This window comes from Hipposideros armiger, unplaced genomic scaffold (genome assembly GCF_001890085.2).
Source record: "Hipposideros armiger isolate ML-2016 unplaced genomic scaffold, ASM189008v1 scaffold_1312, whole genome shotgun sequence".
In the NCBI taxonomy this organism is placed as follows: domain Eukaryota; kingdom Metazoa; phylum Chordata; class Mammalia; order Chiroptera; family Hipposideridae; genus Hipposideros; species Hipposideros armiger.
The window spans coordinates 228,179-256,141 of NW_017732662.1; positions in this window are offsets into that span (position 1 = coordinate 228,179).

Below are 27,963 nucleotides of genomic sequence, written 5' to 3' on the forward strand. Positions count from 1 at the left end.
GAAATGAGAGTTTTATACCCTGATGACTTTGGGTAAATGAAATTGACTTATTAATAATGGATATGACAATACCATACTGTATACACTTATTACCCCCATTTTATGAGAAGGATGCTGAGACCCAGAGAGACTAATTTGCCAAATCACACATAGCTCATAAAGTGGTAAAGCCTGAGCCCTTGACAACATTGCCACATTTACTGCTCAATGCAGTTATGTCTTAGCTTGGCTTAAAAACCTATCTCATGCATTAAAACTGTCAGGATAAAGTTTTAGACTCTTTAGTGGGATGCTTGGTGTCCATTCACAGTTGAATTGATTTGGATTCAAGTAGGGTATGTTTAGAGGGATCAGCTGGGTTCCCAACTCTGACAGTAGCTAGGGGAACTTGACCATGTTTACCTTCTTGGTGCCTCATTTTTCTTTATAATCTTATGTTTGGAGAATAATATCTACTTTGTTAGGCTGCGAGAACATGCTGTATACAATAAAGCACATAGCATTCTCCCTGACATGGTTGCTTGCCCATAATATGTGCTCAATAAATATCAATTAGTTAAATATTGTCCGAACCCCATTTCTCTACAAATTTTTGTTCCAATAATACTTGACTGAGAATAATACTTCTCAAATAAGCCATGCGCTTTAATATCACCAAGTATGTGCTTACCCTTCAGAAGTTTTTATCTATAATAACCAGTACAAAGAGTCTCTGAATGTATTGCTAGTCCCCCAGCTTCTCATCCTAAAGAAACATTATCATCTTTTCAAAAATAGATCAAAAGACTTTTGTGTGCAAGTCTTCCTGATGCTCCACTGCCTGCTCCAGAACATTAATTAACATTTCTCTGTCTCTGTGACACTTGGTTCTCAACTCCAGTGTAGCACCTGGAGTGTGCTACCTGTCATTACATAATATTGTACCTAATGCTATCTGGTTGTTTTCATGTTATCTTTTTTTTTTTTTTTTTAGCTCATTCAGAGAAAATACCAAGTTATATTAATTTCCATGTCCAGAATATATGGAAGAGAGCCTGGTATGAAGTATGTGTTCAATTAGCACTTGAACAAAGAATAAAGAGAGGATGAGAAATGATACCATGGATTTGGAAAAACAAGAAACAGACTGAAATCAGGAGATCCTGAGAAAAATGAGTTACAGGGGAAGTGTGAGGTTTTGATTTTTCTGATTTTCTTAAGAACACTTCTAAAATGTTCTTAAGAATAATTTTCACCTCAATTTTATTAAAGAACATATTTCTTCATTTAATAAGCTAGGGTATTAAATAATCTTCATAGCCTGTAACTATGCAAATAGCTAGAAAGATATTTAATAAAAAGCTAGACAGTAGCTATTAACTAGAAATGATTAACCAGTTATCCAAGTGTAACTCACTCAACAGCAAATCAAAATGACTCTCACTAGTGTCTCCAACAAGCTGTAAGTAACAGCAAACCCAACGTTCTCTTCTGTTCTTTTCTGAATTGACTTCATTACTGTGTTTGGCATGCTTGACTTACTACAGAAGTTATACAATATTGGCATTTTATCTCTAGAACAACATTTTATCTCTCAGTGTTTTCTTGGAAATTCTTAATTGACAATGAAGCTGATCTCAGGGCCTCTCAATAATGAGAGTGTTCAATCTAAAGTAATAAAGTTAGCTTATTATTAATAAAAATAATTATTAAACATTATTATTGTCAAACGGCTATTTTCTCTTTATAGACTGCGCTGTCTGCTTTTAGCAAAAGTGTTGAACTACCAGGAAGGCAGCAGTAAGACATTAATCACCATAAAGGAAATTTGTCCTATTACTGCTTAATTAAGAACGTCAAAGTGCCGCTTGTCACAGGTTGGTTGTGAGAAAACCCAGTACCAAGCTCCTATTGCCATGGCTGAATATTTTTAGATATTCCTCTTCTTCCTTTATATGAAATATCTACCTGAGAGAATCAAAGTACTATTTCTGTGGATAGCTCAGGTCGTGGCTGAGGCAACCCCTGTACCCTTTTCTCACTTAAAGTAGGTCTGCGTGTGTACAAACTCATTTTCGTGGTTTCCACTGCTTCGTGCACTGTCCCCCACTCCTTTTTACCTAGGGTAAAACAGTCTTGTCTGGTGCTTAGAGGGTAAGAATTGGGGAGAGTGAGAGAAGACTGTGGGAGCATTTCTGCCTTGAGTTGGCTCAGTTTGTAAAATGATCTCAAACTTGCCTGTGCCAGGCGGGGCCTGACAAGGCTACCTGAGCTCCACTGCTTTTGTTTACCTGCTTTTTCATAAGGGCTGACCAGTTAGAAGACATGGTTACAGCAGGTGGAAAATCACCATTGCTGGTTTTGTAGTTTCCTTTTTCTGTTTTGCTTTTTTCCCCCTGCTTCCCTGAGGATCATTAGGAGTGTTTTTATTTGTTGTTCTTTGTTTTGATAGGATATGAATTACTGTATGTTGTTTGCAGTATGGGTTTTGAGAAACCGGTAATAACTGCATGGGTTCAAGACAACTTAGAATGCCTGTCGCTTCTTGTACCAGCCATTGACCTCTGTGCTCTGTTTAATTCTGTTCAGCAAAATCTGTATTAATGACCCAAGATGATGGGCATGATGACAAAAATTAAAGTATAAAATTAGTGGTGGTATCATAACCAATGTCTCGAAGATCAAGTAAAGAACAAAATCTAGGACAGACTAAATAAAGTATTGATATGTTAAAAAAAATAGAAATCTATTTGTGTTAGAAAAGGCCACATATTGAAATCACAGTCCTAAGATCTTTGAATGTACTAATTAATATCAAATCAACCCAATGAAATTAACGTTAGAGCTATGCAATATTATATGTTATGTGAAAATTTTTAATCAAGTTCCCATTTACTTAGTGAAATTAAATTTCCTTCTAGTTTTGCTAAGTTTTCTGTATACACCATTCATTTTCTTTAATAGCGTTAAGCAGTTGGTCTTTAGCTATACACTTATTGCCAATACACACAGATGTACTCTTCAAGTTTTATTTTGTATGGTCGTGTTTCATGGACTGTAGCCCTCCACCCAATTTAGTACCAATGTTAACTGAGTTCTAATTCTGTGACTGGTTCTTTATATGTTGTTTTATCTGATTTTTATGACAGCTTTGGGAGCAGATATTATCCCATTTTACAGATTAAATTGAAGTTCAGGGAAATTAAGTACTGATGATGACAGAGCAAGGTGGAGATGAGGTTCAAAATCTAGACTTGTATATGCTTGCAAACTTTATTGCCTCCAAATGTTACACTTTTTAAACCTCATCCTCCCCCACCCTGTGTGTCCTAATTCTAGTTCTCGGTCATAGGTTTATTGATTATCTGAGGCATGAATATGATTAATTTAATTCACACTGAAGGGTAAATGAAACAAGTTTTATCCTAGGTATTTTGCATTTTGAACAGAATTGTATCATTTTAAAGGAATCTCTGCAGGATGTCTGACTTCAGTAGAGTGAAGATAGCTAGCATATGGCTATAACTTTTGCATAATTATTAACGGCACTCTTTTTCTAGTCTTAAAGGTGTCCCCATTTTGGACTGTAAATTACATGGTCAGTTTATATTGGAGGGGGGGATATTTTTGCTAAAGGGCCTCTTGGCTGTTATTTGTATTGTCATCATACAGGAAGTCTGAAAGAAAATTCATATAGTAGTGTGATTCAGTAGTGGAAGCTCTTTTGTGTTCTTATCCTCTCCTTTTCCCAGTAAGTACAAAGTTTAATTTCTCAGGAAAATTGTATGATTTGACCACATTCACCAGTAGTATTTAAAAGGGAAATCATAAATGTACTGGTGTGAAGAGTTCCTGGTTTATTTAAAACACCTCCAGTGTTTTTCATCTGGGGCCGAATGTCAGACTCAGCTCCTGCTACATTCCCTACTATCCTGTGCATCTGAGCTCCTCAAAGAGGCGACCAGTTTCTCCTTTGCACAGTCTTCTCTCAATCCCTCAGGCGACCTTGTCTAATTTCCCAACATTTGTTTTTCCTTGTCTCTATGAGAATGCTTAGGAAATTATCTTGTAATAATTTGTTTCTATGTCTGTTTCTTCCATTCATTGGTAAACTTTTTGAATAGACTTATTAAGGCACTTATTTTTTTTAAAAAAAAGAGAACATGGATGGAGAGCGAAAAATAAATTTAAAAGAACCCGTGAATATGCTTCTTTACCAATGACAGTGTCAGGTGGCATGTTCTAGAGAAGTCTTATTCATTCAACTTCCCGTGCCAGTCATTTTACTAAATATGAGAGTCCTAAAATGAACAACTTACATTGTTTGTTAATTGAATAACTTAATAAGTTGCTGCCATATGGTTTATATATTATGAAGCAATTTATTCTAATACTTGATAACCTGTAACTCTTTAAAGAAAGACACAACTCATCACCCTTTTTCTGTTAGCCAAGAAAGAGAGGTGAATGATCAGGACAGTATAGATCTTTGAAGGCTACGGTCAGCTGATTCAGACGGGGCATCCACGGGTCATTAAAAGAAAAATTATCTTATATAATATGTGCAAGTTTGCAAGGCATCCCGGCCCTCTCTGGAAATCCTTAGTTGAGTACATATGATAAAATACTTATAAAACCTTGCAATTATTCTGATGTCTTTTTCTGCCATCTATTTCCACACCCTGGAAACAACCTCATACTTATATTGGTTTCCCAACACATTTTATTATTTTTCCCAAACCCAGGGTTATGTGTTGCGATTGTAAGGAAGTCTGTGTGGTATCAGCAGACACTTCATCAGTCACATCCTGATAGAGGATTTCCTCACCTCAACAAGGACTTCATATCTCTACTCTGTCTCAAAGTGGTTTAACTCCACTGTCAAAAAAATTGGAAAATGTAGAGAACAAGTGAAAAAAAACCCAAAACTATCGTTTTTGAACCTAAGACATAGCCATTGTTAAAATGACAGGATGTATTCTATCTATAATTTATTTAACACATGGGCAGTTTGAAAATTATTTAATATTCACAAAATACTACATTCAAGGAAATAAACTATTACCAGGAATACCTTATTTTTGAACACTACTATTCCCATCTTTCACAACTGTAAAAAGCATACAAATAACCTGTATATCTATCTTGCACAGAGGCACTATTTTTTGTCCTTAGTATATATTCCTAGAAGTATAATTTCTGGGTAAAACTGCATGTGTACCTTAAAAACCTTTGGCAGTTCTTTTCAAACTAAACTCTAAAAGAGAGTTTAATTTAATTGCACATTTACTGTGTACAGTAAAACTTGGCATTCTTTTTAATTTTTGTTGACCCAATAAAAGTAGTGTCTTACTATCTGACTATTGAATTTAACCCACAAGCTTTACTGAAAAAGCACATGTAGAATGTATTTGGGACAATTTATTTTCTTATTTAAATAAAGCATTGTTCACTGTGGCCAAACCTAAGGACCGATGGGAATCTCTCCAAAAGCTTATTGTCATACAGAATGCCCCCCACCCCCCACTCCAGGGCCACTCCTCCAAAAACTGCTATTTACATTTACATTTCCATTTTAGTAGTTTGCTGGCAGTTTTCTAAGCCTCAGATTCAGAAACTGGTACCAATTTTTTACTACTTAGCAGCATTCTGTGAACTATTTCTCCTTTCTATTTGGAATAAGTTGGATTTTAAGTTTTCAGTATTTCTTTATTACCTATGTCAACTATGATGAAAATCTTGATTAGTGAAAAGAGTTTTTAATTTGGTAGTTTGCATCTGAATTATTTTGCTTAAATTCAGAGAGACAGGCATGGAAGGTGATACACTCATAATCAATAAACATTAAGCCAGGATGCCATATAACAGAATTGAAATATACTTGTAAAGCATAAATGGCATTAAATGCTCAAAATATAATCCTGCTGAAATGACTGCAGGGGAAGCTCATCCCTTCCTGGGCTGCTTTATGTAACCAAGACGCGCAGAGTGCAGGCAATCTGATCTTTCGAGCTGTGACTCAATTCTCAGGCCTTCCCTCCAGGTGTGCTTTATAATGAATGTCACTTAACCAAGGCTCGGTAGGATTTATGAATTCCCAGATTGCTGTTCTCAGAATTTGCTCCCCAAATGGAGGTCTACACAAAAATGTCTCTGATAATGTACAACCTCAACTGTGCTGTTAGCCATCTTCTTTCTGGTCAGTTCTCAAGAGCCAATGGCAGGACTTGGTACTTTTGCAGTTCATGTTCATAGAGGGAGCAGAAGGTGTCCTCATGAAATTTCATACCCCTCAACGTTCATTGTTTTAAGTATTTTCACAACAATGTGAGGATAGCGTGAGTTTCAGAACATTTTGTTTTAAATATTGACTCCTCAGAGGTTTCCAATAACTTCGATGATGTATTTCCCTCTGGAGAGTACTTTATTTAAAAATGTTAGTCCCTTCTCATTAAAGTTTTTGAAAATGTGAAGGATACTAATTATGTTCTCTAAAATCTTTACCAAGTAAGAGTTTTATAATATCATTCTTAATTTTACTTCAGTAACAGAAAATAAAGCTAAATGTCTGGTTGAGGCACAGCTTAGCAACAGAAATGAAAATTAACAGCAAGTATAAAAGGCTAAGCAAGAGTATTTTCATGAATACTTCTTATGGCATTTGAAAAATTGCTGGTAACATTAAACTTTTTTTCCAGAAGACAGGCTTAGAAATTTTAGTTAGAATATCTGAAGTTACAGAATTTGGAAATTAAAATATAAAAATGAAGATGAAGCCTGACCTTTGAACTACTTTAGCTGCGTGTTGGAATACTTGGAAAAGGGAAACAAAGAAAGCCAAGACATTCTATGTTCATTCCCACAGAAGTGGTGTGTGCCACCTTATGTTACAGATTCCAAGAGCCGTGAAATACAAAAATCTGAAAACTTTTTTTTAGAGTAATAGCATTATAATATAGCCAGGTAGGGCCTCCTTGCTACCAATCTCATTGTTGCAGAATTGGAATAATCAACCCTTCCCCATTCCACACCTAATTTAAGTATAACTCACATGAAAAACCAGACCCTGGAATGGTGTTCTTTTTGTTGATTTTATTTTATTGACATTCATGCACACTGGTATCTTGATAATGAGTTCAAAGCGTGGGCTTCTTAAATTATCTCTCTCTGGCAACTTACATCTTATTCTATAACTGGGATGAGTTCAGTAACAGAGTGTAGTTTGAGTACTTTAAATCATATTAATAATATCATTTATTGATCACGTACAATGTGCTAGTACTCTTATAAAAATCTCATTTTCCCAATACTCACAACATCCTATAAAGTGTGTATTTGTTCCCATTCTGCAGATTGGAAATATAAAGTCAATAAACTTTCCCAAAGCGCTACAAGTAGCATATAACCAAGCTGTGATGTAAGTGCACGTTGTCTTCTTTCAGAATCTACTGTACCCGCTCAGCACACTTCCTGTCCATGCAGTGTCCCTGACACACACAGTGTGCACGTGTGTGGAGTCAAGTCCCATCCTGACAGAAAAGTGTGAATTGTTTCTGGATTTTAGGCATGTTTTAAATTTGAAGGATTCAAATCTTCTTCTCCTAAATGCAATTAGATAAACATCTGCCTTTGGTGTTTTAGAAATAAATTCACCCCTGTTTTCCCAGGGCCTAATTCAGTGCCTTGCAAAAAGTAGCTGTTCAACAAATCGCTTCTTTAAATAAATTCATGTTTTAAAACATCAGGCAAACTCTCTTAGCCATTTGATCCGCCAGTTTCTTCTTCAATGAAGTGGGAGCCAGCTCTTGCCTATTTGAAAGGGATGATAAAGAGGGTGCACAGCACAACGGCTAAAGTCATAGACTCTGGAGTCAGGTGGCCTGGGCCTAAATCCAGAATGTATTCACTGTGTGATCTTTGGCAAGTTACCCAATGACCCTGTCCTCAGCTTCATTACCAGTGGAGACTATGACAGTAATAGAATGTATCTTGTAGGTTTTGCAAGGACTCACTGTGTCTAAATTTGTAAAAGTACGTACAACAGCTCCTGGTACCCAGTCAGTGTAACATAAGTGTTAACAAATAAAATAATGTGAAAAGGAACTGGGTTAAAGATACATAGTAAGTTGACACGTTCACTGAGTGTTGTGCTCAAATGGAAGTTTGAAGTTGCATGTGTGACTGAGTAAAAAATGTGTACCAACGTTTGACGTCAGTAGGTAAAAAGAAATTAGCCAATATTTCTTGAAAATTTGAAATGTGACATCCTGTAGATGATGAATCTATCAAAGTTTGTATTATTTAATTTTATTTTGTTAGATCTATTTTGAAATGTTGCAATTCATTTTAGGTAAGCTTACCCTGAAAATGGCAGCGTTCTGGGCAAGTTGGGCTCTTAACATTGTTCTGTGCTTACCTATCTTCTAGCTATATTGCAACCGATTCCGGCAGTGGTATGCCCAAAGCCAGTGTGTTTTGAAAGCCCAAGTTTTTTTAAGTCACAATGAGGTGCAAGCCCAGTGCACCCCTCTTCAGTCCAGGATTTGCTGGGAATCAAGATAAATCTTATTTAAAACATAGAAGTGGAATTAATTGAAACATTGATTTTAAGAAATTGTGAAGATATAAATACCCAAATATAAGCACCATAGTTAAAGTGGTCATATAATTATTATTCAAAGCAGGAGTCTTTTAAAAGTAAAATGGGAAGTTTTTAATAATTATATCAGGAGAACAGGAAAAGTCCAAGACTGTCTAGACTAAATGGATGTATAAACACTCTACATACAATCTATATCTGGCACTGTGTACAAGGTTGTTCATAATGTCTACTATTCTATAGCACAGACTTTTCGTGAACAATTTTTAGCCTACTGAAAATGGTGAGTTTAAAAATATAGCCACTCATTCTTCTGATGCCAAAAATGCTTACTGTGTAGACAAGGACAGTGTCTTGCAACCCGGAGAAGTGAGTCAGAATTCCTCTGATGAATACTGCACCTGCTGAACTCTTTGAAATAAGACTATAAATGAATCTCTCTATAAGTATCACATTGAAGGTTCTTAGTAAAGGAATTAACCTTAACCTCTATAAATACCATGTTGAAGGTTAAACTCTAAGTAAACTAATGAACCTCAACCACTTTGTGAACCACAGTATGTCATGAGAACAGAATGGACTAAACGTAAAGAAAATGAGTTCATTGTCAAATGCCAACAGTCCTGTATAGGATATCTTTTTTTTCTTTTTTTTTTTTAAGATTTGTATTGGGGAATTGGGGGGATGGGAACAGTGTGCTGGGGAACTGGGGGAAGGGGAACAGACAAGTTGCTTCCTTTTGTTCTTCAATCTAGTTGTGGAAGACATTGCTTCACTGGCCCAAGTTGGCACCATCATTGTGCTCTTCCCGGGTGAGGCAGATCAGTTGCTGGCTTCTGGACGGCTGCTCACGGTGGCTGCTGGCCGCTCATGCTGGCTGCTGGCTACATATGGTAGCCCATGGCAACCCACTGCCACAGGGGCTGCAGCCTACGCCGTCGCCAGCGACTCATGGCAGCCCAACTAGGATATGATTTTAAAAGATCCCCTAAAGGATCTTTGTTTTAGAATCTGTTAATCATGGGTGTGCACAGGATGTTTCACAGTCATCTTTTTCCAGCTTATGACTATCAGGCCTTAGTCAATTATGTTAGTCTATTTGTAATCCTGTGATAAAATTAGCCTTCCTTTATGTATAAAATTTTTTGTCTGAAAGATGTATATTAAGTAGGAGGAACAACCCCAGAAAAGTTGGGATAGACAGCATTAAAGCAGAAAGTTACCAACATTCTAATAAAAGCAATCTTTATATTAATTAATTAGTTAATATCTGCAATAAGAGTAGACTCATTATTTATAATGAGTTTAAATCGAATTTGATCTCTCCAAATTTAAAAAGAAAAATGCAATTTTCCAAAAATCAAAAGGAAGAAGTAAGACATTGTTTTTCAAAGGAAAGTTAAATGAAAGTGGTACAGCTAGTATTCTCATATTGTTTATATTTTTCCAGATCCAGTACAAACATAAGGGAAATCACCTTTGTCTGGGAAAATTGCGTTTGTAAATAAATTTAGCTTTTGCAGTACTACAATTCAAATGGGGGGTGTGTGGGGGGGAAGTCCTCCAATAAGAGTAATTATAAATCTCCTCTTTTCCTTCCAGGTTTAACTAACTATTCCTTTTAAATTGACCCTGGTTGTTGAGGTTGTAGGAGAGGAAATTTGTTTTTCTACCCTTCAAGTTTCTTCTGGCTGGTCTAATAATCAAATTGACATTAGACAGATTAGCAGAAGAAAAATACATTAAAGTTTAATAACATGTGTACCTGCTGTATACATGGGAGAGACCCAGGAAAACTGAGTAACTTGCCAAAATGGCAGGCGTCATCACCTTAAATACCACCTTCAGCTAAAGACAAAAGAAGATGTTGAGAGTAGAGAGTCATTATGGGAGGTTACCAGGAAAAGCACATTTTAACAATGCCTCAAAGAAACTAAATCTATTCTTTTATTATATGGCAGCCTGTTTTCTTTTCACTTTCCCCTCTTGGAATAGTGACATTTCATAATTTTAAATCCAATATTTTATCTTTTAAAAACTATATCTAAACCAATTACATTTAACTCTCTCCTATATTAGTAAATGGTGTCCCAGTTTTATTTAAAGGCGTTCTTTTTAAGTGGCAAATAGATCTTCAATAACCTTTGAGCCCTTCAGAGTAGAGTATCCTCTATTGATTTCTACTTGTAGTTTTCAAGATTCTATTATGAGAAAAGGCAGAAATGACCATTTTAATTAGAGTCAGCTTTTATTTGATGCAGATCCAATTGTTCTACAAAAACAAAATGTGGGTCAGTAAAGAAAGGAAACTGGAATGGTAGGAAGGGTTCCTTTGGTAGGGCAGATTTCTAAGTGGGCTTTTTAATCTGGAGAATAAAGGTTAGGAGGAAATTAATTATGTAATCCAAAAGATACATATGTGCTACTCCTGTAGTGGGAAGCATCTCTTCTTCACCATAATAGTGATATCTGGAATGACAAAGCTTTCTTTGAAGACCGAAAGATTGAAAGAAAGCAAGTTGAAATGTCTAGTTATATTGGGATTAATATGGCTGCATGCAAGAGATGGTACTAATTTAATTATACATGTATCTTCAAAGAAACTGCTAGAGCTGAGACAGTCATGTCTGAGATGCAAACGTAACATTTTATTGACTTTGAGGAGACTGACATAAAGGGCAAGCAGGTTCCCTCTGCGGCCAGCCGTTGCGGCCCCCTTTGCTCTCCAGCGTGCATAATCTATCAGGGCATTCTGACCCAAGTTTTGTGTTTCTCACTTTCTCTTATTCTTCTTTATGTCTCATAGGCTAAATTCAATTCAAAACCAAACCTAAAGTCTAGTGCACGTACAATTGCATTACTTAATAAGATGTTTCTAAGGACAGAATGCTCGTGTTTATCATAATGAGATAGATCTTAATTATGTTGTCATATAATTAACCACTAAAGATTATTGAACACATATTTATATCTTTATTGGGGAAAAATTTATGTGTCTCTTTTTTTGTTGTTGTTAACATTATCGTTCAGATTACTGCTATCTGTTTAGAATTGTTAAAACTTCACTGGTTTAAAGAGGGGCTTCATTTTGATAATCCTGTCCCTCTAATTATATACTGAACTGGCATGTCTAGATTAAGTTGGAAGATAAGATGTCTCTTCTCCTTTAATTGTTATAAACATTAGACTATGATCTATAGTCTTTAAGACGTATTTGGAGAGACTATTTTCTGTGAAAAAAATAATCACTTTAGAAGATAAAGACAAAGCTTATATTCACTACTCAGTTATTGGAAGAGGGGGGGAAAAAAGGAGAAAAGATTCAAATGTAGGAAAACTATGAAGTGCAAAGAAAACAAGTCTACGGACCTGTAGTGGAGAGTGAGTGGGGTAGGAGAGCTGCTTCAAAGCAATGAGGGAATGTATATATACACACACCGCTGCTTCCTCCCCTTAGAAGAAAACATGCCAATGAAATCTCTGACAAGCACAAGTTCAAGAGGGTTATTGGAGAGTAGACACCATGATCCTAAAAGGATGAATTTTTCAGCGTGAAGAATATTTATTTCTTAGCTCTGTTTACTGTTCTATTTGGAGCTAAGGCAAGAGTGATGAATAATGGATAACAGGACACCTTAATTGTCACTGTAAGGAAGGCAGCGGCACTGGAATTCATTATATCTTATTGTGTGAGAACCATATATTGACATTCACACAGATGAAAGGACTCCCCCTTTATAGATAACGGGTCTTTGTTCCAAACAACCGATTTACATTCCCAGCAGTGGAAGCCAATACTTGGGGCCTATTTTGCCTTCCACACCTCACCTCTTTGGTGAAGTAACTAGATTAAGCCTCATGGAAAACAAGATGATAATGGTATTTCCACCTTTGAGTCAATTTAAACCAGTATTATCTAGAGATGAAATGCTGCAGAATCCCAGATTTTTAAGATGGAAGGAAGTGGGATCACCGATTATGCTTTCTAATAAGTGCATCAATGGTTCCTGGCCCAGGGTAGCTGCCCCCCAAATGTTAGCCAATTAACCAGCTCCCTCTCTGCCTGCCTGCCTCTCTGCCTCTTTTCCTCCCCTTCTTTTTTACTTCCTTCCTATCTCCTTCCCTTATTTCTTTCAACAACCTTTATTTTACAGCTGTTTATGTTACAAATGGAGAAACCAAGGCCAAGCCACTTGCCCAAGCTTACTTAACATTAGGACCAGGGCGCATATCTTCCAATTTCTAAAACAGGGCTGGGTTTCCATCAAGTAGTGAAAGCATTGTCTTCCTGCCCATGCTCTCAGACAAGAAACCTTCTTACAAGTATCAACAAAGATACTTCTCTCTATCGCTTCCTTTCCTTGAAGATGGGGAGTCCTCTATCTGAATTTCAAATGAGCATTTCTCCCTGAGTTTGAGCAATCATATCTTCATATTTCCTCAGTGAGCGTTTCATTTGCTCTTTTGGTGCTTTTTAAATAACCTTTCATGACACTTTTTTCTCCCAATATAATACATGAAGTGTATGAATCTATAAATTGATTTAAGCCCCTTGAGAAGGTCTGGTGCTATTTGTTCTCTATGTTCAAATAGTAAAGCCTCACTATTGGCCATAGAAGGATATTGCAATAGCCTGAGAAGGGAGCTCACATCTCACAGAGCATCTCCATGAAACGGCATGCAGATCTGTTGGAGTTGGTGAACCTGTTTTATCCTACTTATGATCTCCTTCAGGTAGCTTTGGGTAATGAGCTACCGCAGATAATTTTGGAGAATGTTTGTATTGGTGTCTGTAAGAAATGCTAACATCACCCAGGCTTATCTATGCCATGAAGACCATTCATGTTCACCGTGGAGAAAAATAAAAAGTTAAATGAGGACAGTGCATTCTAGTTACAGCTAGACTTTTGGAGTTTGTGTGTGTTTCTGAGTAGAGTTTCAGAAGCTTCATACAGTCCTTGGAACTTAGCACCTATTCAAAGCACCAGCATCCTGCACGCTATGATCGCACAATGTCCTTTTGGCTGCCTAAGAGGACATGGGGGTAGGACAATTGAAGAAGCCCCAGGAATGATATTTTCTTCCTGCATGCTCTTCCCTGATAATTTCACTCTGAATTTGCCCACTTGTGGAAAAGAATGAAACATTCAATTTTTTAAAACCCGATCTCTTGAGAAAGGTAAGTGTTTGGTCAGAGTTTTGAAAATATAACAATTACATTTGCTGCTGCCTTCATTTGGTAATGTCTTTGTTACTTTGACATTTTGCTTGTATGTCATGTCAAAGTATTTCTGTCTCAATTTTTAAAAAAGAATAAAAATAACAGTATTGAGCCTCATGTTACCTATTCTATTCAAAGATGTAGATGTCTGTGATCTGTTTTTTTCCCCCAAATCATTTTTTTCTTTAATTACTAAATGGTAATTAGGGAAGGAAACTTTTATAATATTTCAGTAATCTAGTCTTTTATTCATTCACTGTTATAGTACAAGATGTTTAACAAATCTAAACATAGCATCATTATCGAAGTAGCTTTTGATATAAATCTTATTACTCTTTTCCATTAGAAACAATTAAAACTCAGTATAATTGCCACTAAAATGCATGGATAGTATTTAAGAAGAAAGGATTCTAAAGTTCAGAGTCATAATATTATCTGGCTTTTTTTCTTTTCTTTCTTTCTTCTTCTTTTATATTTTTTACTTACATGAGGAAAGGGATGAAATGGTGATCCACCTATGAGACATGGGCTTAGATGGAACAGACCACCAGTCAGAAAAGGCTACTTCCCTAGTCTATGGGGTCTACTGCAGCTCAGGGTAGTGTGGGCAGCAAGCAAAGCGTCATAATTAGTTGCTTTTACCAAAGTATACAGTACTTAGGGATTTTATTAACAGAAATGGCTATACTGGGTATAATTACCAAATTATCTTATATGTATATATCAAACCTTTTTATTATATACTATTTATTACATATATGAATTTTTTTTTCAGTATGAACAGTGCAACTGGGATGTTTACTTGGTTTAAGCCTACAATGAAAGAAAACTATTATTTATTAGGTAAATCCAACATTCTCTCCTAATATTCATTAGAATTATGGTGTCATATCATGTTTTAAAAATTCTTTTAAATGGAGACTATTGAGGGCTACATAGTGTTGAGTGATTTTTATTCTTGAATGAAAACCTCCAGTAGCAGAGCTTGGTATGGTAAATTTCTCTGTTTTAGAAAATTCACTAGAGTAGCTATGTGAGGGAGGGGTTTACTTATTGGGAGGAAATGTATTTGTCCCATTCATATATGAAATAATAAGCTCTTGTATTTAAAATTCTTTCTCAAGAATGTATTGATGGAATGATTCACAATTTCTTTTACTGTAGTGAGGTGTTACACTGCACCTGAGTTTGTCTCAATATCAGCTATTCAAAGAAAAATGCTTAGGAATTTTTGTGAATCACTCTATCATGTCTGCTTTGAGGTTTCTTAGCGAATGCAGCAGTCTTGAAAGAGATAGACACCATTACTGATAAGACAATTCACTACAACTCTGATTTCTTTCTAAGTTCTGAATAATGCTAGGACATGGTTTATTAAACACCTCTGCATTTTTTGATGTGTAAAAATGTAAAAGAGAATACAAACATTGTTAAATTCAAATTTTTGTAATGACAGACTTAAGAGAAATTCAGATGATTTGTTACATCTTTAAAGCTGTGTGAACAGTGGTTGATGGTGGAAATAATTAAGCCTCTCAGTGCCTTTATAGCTTTTCCCACCAACAACTGGGAGAGAGTGAGCGATGGGCATAAAGTGCTGATCTAAACTTTTCTGAAGTTTCACCAAGTTTTAATGAGCCTCACAAATCACCGCTGACGGCAGTCTGATATTTTACAGCCCCTCTAATAAAGTTTTCTTCCCAACTGTACAGTGACACTATTGTGTATACAAAAATAGAGGGATGCATCTGATGAGGAAGACTGTTTTGGCAAAGTGGAAAGCACAAATTCGGCTTTAGTTTTCATCCATGATTATCTTCTCTTGCTTTGATTTGAAGGTTAGCATTACTCCTGGGCCTACTTGGGCTCTGGAGAGAAAAGCAATGTAATATTAAATATACAGGCTGCCATATATTCTGACTTATCTTCTCTCCTTCAATAGTCCCAACCCTGTCTCTTGTCCTGTTCGACTTTGAACGTGCAAAGATATTGCCTAAGTGTCAGAAGGGGAGTAGAAATCTATTTTGTTCTTATTGGTTATAATCTGATTTTTATCCACTACTATCCATGTAAGATTTCTTCGATTTCTTCTTCCTCCCTTTTCTCTGCATTTCCTTACCACTGTGTCCATCTTCAAGTCCCTGAAATCTTTTAATCCCAACCATCCTCGTGAGAGGACCCTCTCACAGGTCACGAGGGATGTCTTCACTGTGAGGTTGGCCTGCCCTTCTTCAGAATATACCCCAGACAACTCTTCATTCCCGTATTGTAACAGAGTGACATGTTCAGTCTCTCTGACTCCATCGTATTCAAGCCTGCATTTCCCCCGAAGGCATTCAGGCTAATAGCTCCTGCTTTAGACATGCTAATCATCAGGGAAATTCTGCCTGGGGCTTCAGTTTTTACAAAACTCACTCCTTCCATTTAACCTTCCCTTGACAAAAAGAAGCCTGAACTCGACTTTCTTAAGATGGATGTGAGGAACTACTGGGGTCCTTATCTTCTCTGTTGGCACCTTCTCCATCAGTAAACCTGTCCTTACTCCAAATTGACATTTTTGAGTTTTGACATTTCAAAGCATTGGGCACATGGACTTTGGACTAGTAACAGTATTTCTCGATATTGCAGTATCCTTCCCCTCTGATTGTTTCTTTGATTCTCACATCTCCTATAATCTATGGATCCTAATCCTTTATTAGTATTGTTGATTTCTTAACTGCAGTTTGACTTCTCACCTCTAAACTATAGAACTGCTTCTGCACCCTTATTCGAGTACGTTTCCTAATAGTTATTTCATTGCAATTGTCCTGTATTTCACCACCAGTCTAATCTCACTTTGGTCCTGTTTTCAACTTCCTTTTCTCAAAATATTCAAGGGCCCCCCATTTCTTTCTCCTTCCTGTCTAAAGCCTATAATGATATGCTAACTTTTAAGGTCTCCCATAAACTAACTCGGCTCTGCAATTTGACATTTCTCAAATTTCTTAACCATGACCAAACAAAAAATTATGTTATATTGTTACCTAGTGTACATTTACACACACACACATTCATACACACACATACATGCACACTGTGCTATATACTCACTAATTGAAACACATTTCTTTTAAAGTTATTTCCATGTACTATATGTACAATTTACTCTCATTTCCTATTTTGTTTTCTGTAAAATATGTAGTTTTTGACCCCTAAGTTGATTGTTGTGATCCCATTGACTTCTTACCCACATCCAGTGAAGTGGTCCAGCTTCTCTGAGTTTTCACTTCTTCGCACTCAGTCCCTTGAACTTACTTCAGAAGAGCCTGTCTCTGCCATATAAGCATGCACTTTCTGGTTTCTGAGTTTCCATTCATGATTTTCTAGTTTAATGATCTTCTCCTATGAAGACATCTCTGTCAGCATCAGCTCTTGAAAATCTTCAGTTCCTCTGAAGGACTTTCTAAACTGGCCTCCCCACAATGACCCATAATCCTAGCTGATTTTGTAATGGTTTTATAATAGTAAATTTTATCTTTCTGACTATTTGGTTTATAAACTCATTAAGTATAGCAATATCTTCCTTAGAGCACTTTAAGTGGTCAAAACAAGGCTGCTAGGTTGTTTTTAAATTAATAGAGCAGTAAGGTACTAATTAATTCATTTTGCAAACTGCTGGATTTATGTGATGATATGAAAAGAACTGAGTTTCCGAGGTCCAGCTACAAATCTTAGCTCTATTATTATAAGCCATGTGCTCTTGGGCAAAATCCTTAACATCTTGTTCTCAATTGTACAACAGGAACACTAGTACCTGATTCAGAAAATTGCCGAAAGGATGACATGAGAATGCTTGTAAAAAACACTGCTCTATGCTAGATACCCAATGAATATTTATTGTTATACATGCGGTCCTTGCACATAACCATTTTACCACATTTCTTGCTTGGTTTTCTTTCTATTTGCCTATAATATAATCTTCTCTGTAGTATTCCTGTTATACTTTTCTGATTATGATAATTACACACTAGACACATTTTTCTGAACTTTATGTTTGAGACAAAGTCTAAAAGGCAGTGAGTGAGAAAATTATGTATTCCCTCATGTTCTTATCTCCCCTTATAGTGCTCAATACATGACTCTAATGCTCTAGCGAGCAAAGATGTGCAACCAGCTTCTGTATTATATTTCCTTTGGAGAAGGCATGTCATCAACTCTGAAGATTCATTATAACAAATTAAATTAATCTGAAAATGTTTTACTTAAAAAAAAGTTTCTTAAAAAAAAAGAAAGAAAAATGTTTTGAGCTAATTCCTCATTTTGGGGGGAGGGTGATGGTTTGGCCTTTAAAGTAATTTTAATTAGTTATATGATCAATTATGAGGTGCTTTTTTTTTTTTTAATTTGTGAAAGGAAGACTTTGTATTTTAAAATCAACCAGGACACTAAGTTTTAGATGCACATATTGCATCAGATTATAGAACTAAATTTAAATTCATTTTCAACTTTCTGTGGTATGATATATGCAGATTGAGAGGAGAGTGACATACATAAAATCATGTCTGTTAAGTTTTTCAAATTAAAAAAATAGATTTTTACTTACCAAATCTCCCCAGAGTAGAACTTGCTGACATAAATTATCTAGCATCAGGTCACATAAAGTGACAGATTTATAGCAGATATAAAGGGTAAAAATGGGCAAGATAAGAAAACATGAATATAAATACGATTTTCCTATTAGTTTACTTCTACCCTCAAACTAAATCTAGCATAAAACATTTTTCTTATTTCATTTGGTTTTTGTAATGTGTAGTAGACATGTAACCTCTGATGTGATGACAAATTTCAGACAGCCTTTCTTCCAACATCCTCTTCATATCTTGATTTCTTTATCTACTTTTCTCCCCATTTAAGAGATATGTTCCTAGCATAATAAACTTACATTGTATCAATGTGTTAAAAGACTAACCTCAATTGGTTTCAGTTTATTCAACTATAATATGAATGTTATATTATGGATGTATTATGGAAGTATATTATGTTAAGAATAGGTGAGTGCATGATCTATAAAAGAATTCTGAAGTGAGTGAATTCATGTCAATCAAATACTTTAAAACTTTCATAGAATTAAATAAATTAATGTTATTGTAGTTCCAGATTACCTCTGCTCCTCTCAGTTAATATGGATAACTTGAAAATTGCCTTTTGCTTATATATTTGCTATACTAGGAATATCCAGAAATGTTTATGTAAAATGAAAGAGTTAGACCTGGGTTATTCGTGTCCTAAAAAAAAGATACTTTTATGAAATTTTAGTTCTGATGAGATCCAGTGGTCTTACTATGTTTCCCAAAATATTTCTAGCAGAATTAGCTTCCAATATACAAGCCTGACTTTGTTTCTTAGTCAAATGAGCAATAATAATTATAGGAATCATAAGTACTGAATAAAGCTTTACCTTCAATTAGGTAAGTTACATGTCAATAAAGCTTTGACCTATTCTCAGTAGAGGCAGAAAGAGAACTTCTAAAATGTCATTCCGATATTTTAGTGGTGCAATTTAAAGGAATAGCATCTTCTGAAAAATCTAGTTCATAATAAATTCATATCACAAGAAGCACGAAACTAAAGAATGTCAAAAGACATATGACTGAAGCTGATATAAAAATGTTAATTCCTTATTCAGATTGCCTCAGAAAAAGGGTAGAGACAGTTGCCAGTAATTTTTTTCCTTGACTTTCTCTCTTATATAACATAGGGCTTAATAATAATTTAGCGTCATATCGCTATATAGTCAATGATAATAATAATCTTTCAGTTAAATCGACTCACAGTTGATGGGTCTCAACAATGACTGTTTAACTTTGACTCAGATTTGTGTGTAAAATTCAATTGTTAGTGGGTTAGGAAAATCCATCAGAAGATCCTGGCTAATCACTAATGCGTATAGAGAGGAGCCTTCACCCTCCAAGTACTGAGCTTCACAAAACAAACACTAGACTGTGCAAGTTAGGACTAATCGGATGACTTATCTTGGGCAAAGTTCAAGTATCAGTTGCATTTATTTCACCCCCAGAACCCTTCTCCTTATTGTTTTTTGTTATATAGCTGCTTGTTCTTAAGTACCAGAAACAAATGCTGAAATTACTTTATGAAAAATATAATTAGGATTATTTTATTTTATATGTATGTCAATATGTATGTATATACATATATGTGTATGTGTGTGTGTGTGTGTGTGTGTATATATATATATATATATATATATATATATATATATATATATATATATGTTTGTGTGAACACACACACATACACACACACATAAGCCTGCATGTCCATATATTTGTGCATATGTATGTATGGTACATTTCAAAATGGAAGTAAACTAGAGAAATAAAGTATAAAATACTGGGTCACATTTTCAACATATGTTAAAATGTGTACTCCACTGTTCTATTTCTTCTTGATCTGGTCTTCACATGGGGATTAACAGTTTCTAAATTAACAAAATAAATAGTTTTTAAGTAAAAATTTAGTATAAAAAAGTCCAAGCTAGCTGTGTGGTACAAAGGAAAAAATGTAAGAGTCTTTGTTGTGTTCCTTTAAAACCCAGCCCTCTTTGGGCCGGCCGAGTGGCTCAGTTGGTTAAGAGCTCGCTCAAGAGTTTGAGCTCTGAGCAACAGCGGTTCGAGTCCCGGCACAAGCTGCCGCTGAGCTGCCAACAGGTGGCAGGATGGCTCAGCTAAAAAAAAAAACAAACAAAATAAATAAATAAAAGAAATGAGCTATCAAACCATGAAAAGACATGGAGAAACCATAAATGCATGTAACTAAGTGGAAGAAGCCAACCTGAGAAGGCTACATACTATATGATTCCAACCATATGAAATTCTAGAAAAGCAAAACTATGAAGACAGTAAAAAAAGATCAGCAGTTGCCAAGGGTTGACTGGGGTGGGGGTGATGAGTATGCAGAGCACAGAGGATTTTTAGGGCAGTGAAAATACTGTGCATGATACTATTATGGTGAATATGTCATTACACATTTGTCCAAAATTATAGAACGTACAACACCAAGAGTGAACCCTAATGTAAACTATGGACTTTGGGTGATTATGATGTGTCAGTGTAGATTCATCTGTTGTAACAAATGAACTGCTATGTTGAGAAGTTTTGATAATGGGGGAGGCTGTGTATGTGTGACGGCAGGAAATCTCTGTACCTTCCACTCAATTTTGCTGTGAACCTAAAATGGCTCTAAAAAGAAAAATGTCTATTTAAGTAAATAAATAGGAAAAAATAATGGACAGATGAATGCAAATAATATAAATCGCAAATGTTTTCAAGGACTGTGTATATAAACTATTGAAAAATCACTTTCCATTTCATGTCTTCTTCATTTTCAACTTCCAGAGAAAGTTAGACTTTAGGTTCTACAAATACAAATAAGCCACACACTTATTTTTAGAATCTCCACTTCCAATTAAAATGAACCCTTGAACTTAAATATTTTCAGAGGTTTTGTTTTTTAAATATTTTTTGCATGAGAACATTTAGTATTTATCCATTGCATTTTTATTAGTATAGGTTCTTATATTCTATTTATATTTTTATAAAATTGTATTTCTATTACTGTACTTTCAATTTCTATGCTATACTTTATATTGCTAATACTATTGTGTCTTTTTTTAATGATTTCCTATATAATACTTTTAAACACATATGTCATATACTGATTTATATTGTGGTCAATACCAGCTAGTTTGGGAAATACTTTTAGTTTGTTTTAAGAGTTAATCTAGATACTATCATTTATTTATTCCCTGTTTTGACTTCATTAAAAAATAATAATTCTTACTCCCACAACTTCAATTTTTCTGAAACCACAAATTCCATTCTAACATCTAGTATTGCCAATGATGTGACTGTCTAATGCAATATAAAGTATCATTGCTTTATTAGGACCACTTATATTGTCTCAGACCACAAATATTTCTCTCATGACCTTAAGAGAATGCTCTAAAGCACAATGCAAATTGTAACACTAGATAGCAGAATTTGAGGACTAGGAAGCCAAATCATTTCTTTTTTTCATTAACAGTAATGACAGCTATTGGCAATTGCCTGTCTCTACCCATGAATTACTGAGATAGGGAATTCTATCAAGTACAGTAACAATTTGTATCAGTTACAATTCAAAAGCATTTACTATTTTCTGGTGTTACAGAACCAAGCACCTAGTAAGAATCGATATGTTGTGGGTTATAAATATCATTTTATTATCTTAATCCACAAGCGACTCTATTCAAGATGATACATGGAGAGACAAGCTGTTATTCCTAAAATTGAATTACCTAAACTTAGAGTTAGTTTAGAATGATTTTATAAATCTGCATAATTCTCTGAGGCAGTTATATTAGAAAATTTCATGTCTATGAATTTAGGTATTCCCATTCTCATATTCATAGAAACAGTACAATTGAGGGTGAGTGAGATGAAAATGAAATTAAGTTATTTTCATTTTTAAATATTTGGGGTGGAAAATTTCTTGATTTGTTTTTGAGATAATTAGAGACACTTCAGCATGTTGACCTACCTAATGTGTTATTGCCCATGGGTCCTGTAACTAAGCAATGAAGACAAGGGAACAAGAAAAGAACACCAGTGATGTGCAGTGCAGCTTCAACTTAGGTCCACTTTCAGTAATTTCCATTGTCCCTTTATTGCTCAAAGTATTGCTCTGTGAATTATATACCAAAGTAAAAACTTTGGTCTTCAGGCACAAAACTTTCAGAGGTGGTTCTCTGGGTTTAGAATAAAATATATGCCAATAATTTTGGTTCCCAGATTATTGGCCTATGGATAATGGTCTTCACAAAGTGAAAGTCTGTAGTGTCTAATGGTACCAGAGTCTTACAGTAGAAAGAGCATAGGCTTGTCTACAGTCAGAAAAGGATCATTTACTAGCTGCAGGACCTTGAGAAAACTACATGGTCTGTCACTTTCCCCCTCTGTAAAATTAGAATGATAGCCTTCTATAAGTGGAGAGTTAAATTCAATATCATAATATAATTAAAATAGCTCACAGAGGTAGGTCAATCAAAATGTCTTAAGTTTGTTGTAAACATACTAGCTTATCAACAGCAGCCATTCCTGGATTATTTTTAAATGCCTACTCTTACCTTTTGTCTATTTTTAAAATTAGTGTAATTGAAATAAGCTTCTCATTTATGGAATTGATCTTAAATTGAAATACATTTTAAATAATTCAACTATTCCTTCTGAGGAAGCCTATAGAAAAGTTTAGAATAATTTTATTTGTAAATAGACTATCTCACTAGGGATGTTTAAATTGTAAAAATTATTCATATTAGAGTTATAATAGCATTTAGTTCTCAAAATAGAAATCTTTGAGAAATTAAGAATAACAAGTACATATGAGTAGTAACTTGTATGGGATCGTTGAATGTTCTCCCTTCAGCTGTGCTTTATTATTTGAACAAAAGGCATTTAAAGTGAGGATGGAGTCCTTTCTCTCCTGGCTTGGTGACATCACATCACTGAGTTTTACTCCTCTTCATGTTTTTCAGTTCTTCCTCTGCTATATTCTGTAGAACTTGAGGGCTCTTTTGGAGGCTCACAATTTTACTAATATAATCACCCATCCCTGGGCCTTCCCAGGTCTTCTACCAAAAGAAACGGATCCACGCTCTTGCTGAATGTATAGACTTGTGCTGTCTTTTATGGTAGGCACTTACCCATGTAGCTAACAGAAACTTGAAATGAATATCAGACTAGCATAACTGAGAAACTGAAATCTTTATTTTCTGTTTTTAAATTAAATTTAGTATGTTTTTAAAATGTATTTCATCTGTTTCTTTTTACTTTTTTTTCCTGCAGCTACAAGAACATTTAAAATTATACTTGTGGAATTCATTCTATTTCTGTTGGACAATGCTGGTAGAAAGAGATGGCTGAAATAAAAATATCAACTGAGAATTAAATTCAGGCCTCAGATAGGTCAAATCAGGTTTAGAATGTGGTAGAAGAACCCAAAACTTGTTTGCTCTTAGAGATTCTAATTCAGAAGCTACTATAGAGTTTAGTCTTAGCAACTAGTATGTAAATCTGTTCTTTATCTGGAGTGCTACTGACAGCTCTACCAAATCAATAATAGCTTAGATTTTCCCCATTCACTTGCAAACTGGGAAAGATCTGATGCTACAGTGTCTCTTATTCTTTTTTTCTAGAAAAGAAACTAGAAAATTGTTAAACCAAGAGTGATTCTCAAAGTACTCCTAGAACCAATAACATTAGCATCACCCACAATCTTGTTAAAAATGTGAATTCTCTTGCCCCCCCTACATCTACTGCATAAGGAAATTTGGAGGGTGGGGGGTCCAGAAATCTCTGATATAAGTCCCACAGATGATTCTGATGCACACTAAATATAATATAATATTCTTATACTGAAATATCAATGTAATATTCTTGTTAACTAGTGAAGAAAGTTCATTAACAGGCTGGATATTACTAAGTCAACAGGTATTTAGTGAATCACTAAGTACTGCAGGGCAATAATTAAATACTGAGGCCATAAAGAGCTCATTAAAGCACTATCATGGCTCCCCCTTCCAATAACTTCTTGTATTAAATCATTAATTTTGGGAAGAACTCTACATAGGCATTTTCCTGGTTTTAGCATTTAATTATTATTATCAATTGTCTTAAGGAGTTTATTGCTTAGCATTCTCAAATAACTCCTGTTTTTTTGTGGTTCAAAGGAATTTAACCTACCACAATGCTTTACTTTTTGTGATGTGCTCAGAAGAATTGCTGAATCAGATAATATGTTAGTTTTAAGGCATCCTCTTGTGCTTCATCCATTTTGATGAAAAATGATAGTGTTGCCTTTTGAGAATGTCAGAGTGATTATGTAACTTTTATGATGCTGAATTACTTTGGCTATGACATCTTTGATTAGGAAAGAAGGGTGCTTCAAGAAATGAGAATCTTACTCATTTCTTTAATTTCAGGTTTTGCTGTGTGAATTAAAAATTATTTTTAAATTATTTTGTTTAGAATTCCTATTACTGCTGTTAATTTTAACACCCTCAATATTTAAGTTTAAATATTTAATTTAAGGAGGGAAAACTTGTCTTTTTTTGTATTTTCAATTCCCAATAATATATTTTCTTTTGTATTATTCATTTGTCTTTTAGGATGTTTATTTTTTTCCTCAAGTTTATTAAATATCATGCAATTGTTTTTTAAGTATCTCTACCTCCTTCAAGTTAGTTCCAAATATAAGAATGAATTTTTTCTCCTTTTCAAAATGGACAACCCTTGTCTCTCTCCTCATAAAAACATAAATGTGGATTCAAAAGATATAAAACATGAATTTGATATTAAAATGTAAAACAAAAAGTCAATATATGCATGTGCTGTTTGAATGAAATTTCCCTTTCTTACAAGGAGAGAAAAGTCAGCAAGAAATCTCTAACTACTGTCACTTTAAAGTCTGCATTTCGAAACAATAACCCCCAACACAAAAGACAAAATATTTAAATAAACAGAACCAACTTGGGCCAGTGAAGCAACATCTTCCACAACTAGACTGAAGAACAAAAGGACAGCAACTTGTCTGTTCCCCTTCCCCCAATTCCCCAGCACTGTTCCTATCCCCCCAATTCCCCAATAAAAAATCTTAAAAAAAATAAAAATAAGCAGAACAAGACCACGAGGACACAGGATTACTCTTACTACTACAACTCTAGGAGTTCTTCCAAGAGCTTTAGACATCATGAAGGTCCCTAAGGACTAGCACTGTGGCAGGCAACATGCATATCAACACTGATGACTATTGTATTTTATAACATAAAGCACAAGGAGTAATAAAAGACATCACAGTTTTTCTCTTTGCTAGCGCTAAAAAGTACTATTCTTTTTTACGTGCATGACCAATGCCTTCTTAATGTGTTGTAATTTGACCCAATAATGCTCTATTCCATTTTAAGTGGGTGATCAAGAAATACTATTCTTTACCATGTCAGGTGGCCTGAATGCTTCAAAGGGCAGGCATGTAATGGGGATGTGTTGAATGAGGGCTTGAAATATCCTGGAGTTAAACTGTTTTAGTTAGAGTTTTTAAGTTGGCGATGATGAGTGAAAGCAACTAATGAATTAACATAGGTAATAATAGCATGCTCAATAAAAATTAAGGAACACTAATACCGTACATAACTTTCAGTAAAATGACCTGGCAAAAGCCTTAGGCATGCTAATTACTTTCATTTTCTACAATGTTGCACGTGGTCATTTTTCTAAAATGGTTTGAGTTCTTTTGCAAGCAGTCCTTCTTTCTTCTTTTCAGGGGGTTCAATGTAGTCCCTAGGCTGCAGCCATTGTTTATAGTGGTGATGGGTTGATAAGAGATCTGTTTCTCTTACAAAAGGTAAAAAAAAAACACTATGTATATTTATGTTTTACTGAATTCTAAGGCTTTGGGTTGCCCCCTCCCCACCCCATTCTTAGCAGTTCTTCACAGTGTATATGTATACACACATATAGATATGTGAATGTATAAATGTACAACAAAGTATTTTATATTTATAATACAAAGCCCCCTCTCTTACACTTAGATAAGCACTGGTAGTACAGAAATACAGAATACAAATGTATAATTGATGATACCCTGGACTTTCCAAGGATTTGATATAAACACCAGGCACACAAATTGTTTTACCAAAAATGAAAATGGCTTTTTGTGTGACAGCAGTTTGTTCAAGTTTTTTACTACGAATCCCAAATTGGTTGAAATTTCTCCCTGGGCATCCTTTAACCTCAAATTATTTAAGTAGTTATGATGAAATGGGGACTCAAGCATTTATATACACTTATATCTAATTTTAACAGAATTTCAATCTTATAATAATATTTTTTGTATAAAACTATTTTATAAAATAGGAAAGATTACTTATAAGTATGTACAATGACACACAAGACAGGCTTCTAAAAATTTTAAATCTGGGTTATAATGATTGATAATATTGATGTTCATCTAATCTTTAAAAAATATTAATTTATTAATTATTGTCTGTGCTCCATGTCATTCCACATGGACTACATAACTACCTTAGTAAAGATGTATGCAATTCAATAATAATTTTTTCCCAAAAATTAAATGGAAATTTTATGGAGAAAAAGTAACACAATACATAGACCATTCAGACTCCACAATTTCTATATTTGAGCTCTGAATTTGGCACTGAATTCCCTGACAGCTTAAGGAAAATGTAGATAAGGCCAGTTAATAAGGAGAAAACATGTTTCTCAGGGGAAGCAAAGCTCTGTATTTAAAAAATAAAAGATAATTTTTGAATGAGTCTTCACCCAGAGGGCCTTTGGTGGTAGATATATAACTAAGTCTGGTCAAATGCCACCCAATAGCAAACCTAGTGAAAGAGTTCATTTTTTTATAGAGTCCATTGGTGAAAATGGACAACAAAGAGTTAAAAGTCAATTCATTGTTTTATTTCAAGGACAAAACTGAGAATTTCTAGCAAGATATCTTTCCAAAAATCTTCTTATTCCTATTCTTTCAGTTGTATTTTTGTTGAATTAGAGACAGTTGGAAATTCTTTTTTCTGGCCATAATTTGAGATATAAGAATATTTTATCATTGCTTAGGAACTAGATTTTTTTAAAAATAAGAAAAACAAACCAAGAATATTGACCATTATCAAAGATAACAAGTGTTGGCAAGGACGTAGAGAAATTGTAACACTTGTGCACTGTTGGTGGGGATGTAAAATGGGGCAGCCACTATGAAAAACAGTCGGGATGTTCCTCAGAAAATTAGACTAGAACTATATATGTTCCAACAATCCCACTTGTGAGTATCTATTCAAAAAAATTAAAATCAATATCTCAGAGATATTTGCAATCCCATGTTCATTGCAGCATTACTTACAATAGCCAAGGTGTGGAAAAATCTAAATGTGAATCAACAGACAAATGGATAAAGAAAATGTGGTATATACATTAATGGAATATTATTCAGCTTTTAAAAAGAAGGAAATCCTGCAATATAGGACAAGATGAACTAACCTTGAGGAAATTATGCTGAAATGAGCCAGTCAAAGAAAAATACTGTATAATTCTACTTAGATATCTAAAATAGT